Source organism: Electrona antarctica (genome assembly GCF_951216825.1).
Source record: "Electrona antarctica genome assembly, chromosome: 6".
NCBI classification, from domain to species: Eukaryota; Metazoa; Chordata; class Actinopteri; order Myctophiformes; family Myctophidae; genus Electrona; species Electrona antarctica.
Genome location: NC_136811.1, coordinates 4567087 through 4572292, shown reverse-complemented (window position 1 = coordinate 4572292; position 5206 = coordinate 4567087).

The following is a 5206-nucleotide window of genomic DNA, read 5'->3' as shown; positions in this document are numbered from 1 at the left end:
CTGCAGCCTGCAGTTGTAGAAGCAGCTTTGATTGAAGCCATTGAACCGCTACCAGCTGACACAGCTGTGGAAGCAGCAGAACCAGCAGTAGTTGCTATGTTATTATTTTATTATTGGCAACAATGTCAAGCAAGTGCCGCTGGTATTCGTACTGAACCAGTTACGCCGTTTCCAGCGAAAGAACACTAAGCAGACAGAGTCCAACCTTGCCCAGTTATGGAAGGACTTTTTGCTGCTAGTATTGAAGTAGCATTGTATATATATTTTTGTTCAACTTTTTTTGCTGCTAGTATTGAAGTAGCGTTGTGTATATATATTTTTGTTCAACTTTTTTTCTTCTAGTATTGAAGAACCGTTGTATACATTTTTTTTGTTCAACTATCTTTTAAAGTGGTATCTGTATATAGTATTTCTCTCAAATAAATGGTTACATTCCTACAGTTGATCTGTTGTTGTTGTTCTTGTTGTAGTAACGACCCAGCACACTCAAACAAAAGAGGCTGATGACCCCCCCTTGGGCCCCCTCCACTCTCACTATAACTAGACACATACCCCCCCCCCCTCTCTCTCTCTGTTTAAAAGTACACATACTTCAAAATAAAATGTCCACCATTTCCATTTCACTACGCCTTTAAAACACTTTTCCCTTTCCAAAACAAACACATAGTAACATACAGAAGTACATTATGACAATATTGGTAAAATACACTTGTTACAATTTACAAAGAAAAATGTAGTAAGCAGAGTAAACAGACCCACAGGTCTCACAAAAAAACAAGACGATAAATATACCCTCAATCCTTGGCTCAGAGTATTCCACGGTGGCTCAGTGGTTCTGTGAGTTGCCTATGGTGTGAGAGGACGCTGGTTCGTGACAAGTCAAGATTCGTGACCTCGGACAGAGGATTGAGGATAAATCAAAAATTAATCACTCTTTACCTTTTAGCCAACAAGTCAAAAGTCAAGACAAGGACTAAGGACTAAGGCTATAAATCACTCTATACCTTTTAGTCGACTTTTGACGGGCCCCAGAGACAGAGACATAATCCAAGATGATCTTTTGAGTCAATTTGTAACAGTCAGCAGTGCCAGTTGGTGCCACAGGGTGGTGCACTGCTCCCTTTTGTTTTGCTTTGTGTAGAAGATCTGACGTCAATTCCACCTTTTTTTATTGAATACAAAACTGCACTATCCACACGTGTATTATAAATACATGGAAGACTATTCATCCCAAAGGTGTCATATTCAGCGGAACTTGTCTCCAAGCCAATAAAATGAGCAACTATTATATGAAAACTTTAGTTACTAGATTTTGATTATTATTGCAAACCATGCATTAACCAATCCAGCCCTATTTAAACTTGGACTATTTGAAAATAGCAGATCTAAAAACTCACATGTTGTGACATGCAACGAGTTGTGTGCATGTAGATCTGCTATTTACAAATGAGTTTTTTTTATTAGACATAATGATAAGGACATTCTTGAATACGTTCTTTGCTGAGAGTGGGTGGAGAGTGTGTGGAGTGTTAGACTTATAGCATAATGATAATAGCCTACAATGTATTTCAATGTATTTCAATGTATTTCAATGTATTTCAATGTATTTGTAATAGCCTACTCACAGTATTAAGGTGAAACAACAAGTTGTTTACAAGTTGAAATGTATTTCAAAGCTTAGTGTCTGCCTTTGTTTTGAGTGGAGGGTGGAGGGGCTCATTAGCATGCATATAGGCCTACTGTTATCATGACTCACCTGCACCTGAACGACAGTCGTTGAGGTAAAAAAGGGGTGGGGCTTAGATTTTCTTTAAAAGGGAAGGTCACAGAGCACAATGATACAGTACTACTGCCAAGATGCCAAGACAAGTCAGACTCCGACAAGTCAGACTCCCACAACGCCTTGCCGGAGGAGACTTCATCCTCCAAAGAGCTCCAATGAAACGAACCAGAACCGCTGACACAGCAGTAGTTGCTCCAAAGAGACGGCGCCTGCAGCCTGCAGTTGTAGAAGCAGCTTTGATTGAAGCCATTGAACCGCTACCAGCTGACACAGCTGTGGAAGCAGCAGAACCAGCAGTAGTTGCTATGTTATTATTTTATTATTGGCAACAATGTCAAGCAAGTGCCGCTGGTATTCGTACTGAACCAGTTACGCCGTTTCCAGCGAAAGAACACTAAGCAGACAGAGTCCAACCTTGCCCAGTTATGGAAGGACTTTTTGCTGCTAGTATTGAAGTAGCATTGTATATATATTTTTGTTCAACTTTTTTTGCTGCTAGTATTGAAGTAGCGTTGTGTATATATATTTTTGTTCAACTTTTTTTCTTCTAGTATTGAAGAACCGTTGTATACATTTGTTTTGTTCAACTATCTTTTAAAGTGGTATCTGTATATAGTATTTCTCTCAAATAAATGGTTACATTCCTACAGTTGATCTGTTGTTGTTCTTCTTGTTGTAGTAACGACCCAGCACACTCAAACAAAAGAGGCTGATGACCCCCCCTTGGGCCCCCTCCACTCTCACTATAACTAGACACATACCCCCCCCCCTCTCTCTCTCTGTTTAAAAGTACACATACTTCAAAATAAAATGTCCACCATTTCCATTTCACTACGCCTTTAAAACACTTTTCCCTTTCCAAAACAAACACATAGTAACATACAGAAGTACATTATGACAATATTGGTAAAATACACTTGTTACAATTTACAAAGAAAAATGTAGTAAGCAGAGTAAACAGACCCACAGGTCTCACAAAAAAACAAGACGATAAATATACCCTCAATCCTTGGCTCAGAGTATTCCACGGTGGCTCAGTGGTTCTGTGAGTTGCCTATGGTGTGAGAGGACGCTGGTTCGTGACAAGTCAAGATTCGTGACCTCGGACAGAGCATTGAGGATAAATAAAAAATTAATCACTCTTTACCTTTTAGCCAACAAGTCAAAAGTCAAGACAAGGACTAAGGACTAAGGCTATAAATCACTCTATACCTTTTAGTCGACTTTTGACGGGCCCCAGAGACAGAGACATAATCCAAGATGATCTTTTGAGTCAATTTGTAACAGTCAGCAGTGCCAGTTGGTGCCACAGGGTGGTGCACTGCTCCCTTTTGTTTTGCTTTGTGTAGAAGATCTGACGTCAATTCCACCTTTTTTTATTGAATACAAAACTGCACTATCCACACGTGTATTATAAATACATGGAAGACTATTCATCCCAAAGGTGTCATATTCAGCGGAACTTGTCTCCAAGCCAATAAAATGAGCAACTATTATATGAAAACTTTAGTTACTAGATTTTGATTATTATTGCAAACCATGCATTAACCAATCCAGCCCTATTTAAACTTGGACTATTTGAAAATAGCAGATCTAAAAACTCACATGTTGTGACATGCAACGAGTTGTGTGCATGTAGATCTGCTATTTACAAATGAGTTTTTTTTATTAGACATAATGATAAGGACATTCTTGAATACGTTCTTTGCTGAGAGTGGGTGGAGAGTGTGTGGAGTGTTAGACTTATAGCATAATGATAATAGCCTACAATGTATTTCAATGTATTTCAATGTATTTCAATGTATTTCAATGTATTTCAATGTATTTCAATGTATTTCAATGTATTTCAATGTATTTGTAATAGCCTACTCACAGTATTAAGGTGAAACAACAAGTTGTTTACAAGTTGAAATGTATTTCAAAGCTTAGTGTCTGCCTTTGTTTTGAGTGGAGGGTGGAGGGGCTCATTAGCACGCATATAGGCCTACTGTTATCATGACTCACCTGCACCTGAACGACAGTCGTTGAGGTAAAAAAGGGGTGGGGCTTAGATTTTCTTTAAAAGGGAAGGTCACAGAGCACAATGATACAGTACTACTGCCAAGATGCCAAGACAAGTCAGACTCCGACAAGTCAGACTCCCACAACGCCTTGCCGGAGGAGACTTCATCCTCCAAAGAGCTCCAATGAAACGAACCAGAACCGCTGACACAGCAGTAGTTGCTCCAAAGAGACGGCGCCTGCAGCCTGCAGTTGTAGAAGCAGCTTTGATTGAAGCCATTGAACCGCTACCAGCTGACACAGCTGTGGAAGCAGCAGAACCAGCAGTAGTTGCTATGTTATTATTTTATTATTGGCAACAATGTCAAGCAAGTGCCGCTGGTATTCGTACTGAACCAGTTACGCCGTTTCCAGCGAAAGAACACTAAGCAGACAGAGTCCAACCTTGCCCAGTTATGGAAGGACTTTTTGCTGCTAGTATTGAAGTAGCATTGTATATATATTTTTGTTCAACTTTTTTTGCTGCTAGTATTGAAGTAGCGTTGTGTATATATATTTTTCTTCAACTTTTTTTCTTCTAGTATTGAAGAACCGTTGTATACATTTTTTTTGTTCAACTATCTTTTAAAGTGGTATCTGTATATAGTATTTCTCTCAAATAAATGGTTACATTCCTACAGTTGATCTGTTGTTGTTGTTCTTGTTGTAGTAACGACCCAGCACACTCAAACAAAAGAGGCTGATGACCCCCCCTTGGGCCCCCTCCACTCTCACTATAACTAGACACATACACCCCCCCTCTCTCTCTCTGTTTAAAAGTACACATACTTCAAAATAAAATGTCCACCATTTCCATTTCACTACGCCTTTAAAACACTTTTCCCTTTCCAAAACAAACACATAGTAACATACAGAAGTACATTATGACAATATTGGTAAAATACACTTGTTACAATTTACAAAGAAAAATGTAGTAAGCAGAGTAAACAGACCCACAGGTCTCACAAAAAAACAAGACGATAAATATACCCTCAATCCTTGGCTCAGAGTATTCCACGGTGGCTCAGTGGTTCTGTGAGTTGCCTATGGTGTGAGAGGACGCTGGTTCGTGACAAGTCAAGATTCGTGACCTCGGACAGAGGATTGAGGATAAATCAAAAATTAATCACTCTTTACCTTTTAGCCAACAAGTCAAAAGTCAAGACAAGGACTAAGGACTAAGGCTATAAATCCAGATAAATCACTCTATACCTTTTAGTCGACTTTTGACGGGCCCCAGAGACAGAGACATAATCCAAGATGATCTTTTGAGTCAATTTGTAACAGTCAGCAGTGCCAGTTGGTGCCACAGGGTGGTGCACTGCTCCCTTTTGTTTTGCTTTGTGTAGAAGATCTGACGTCAATTCCACCTTTTTTTATTGA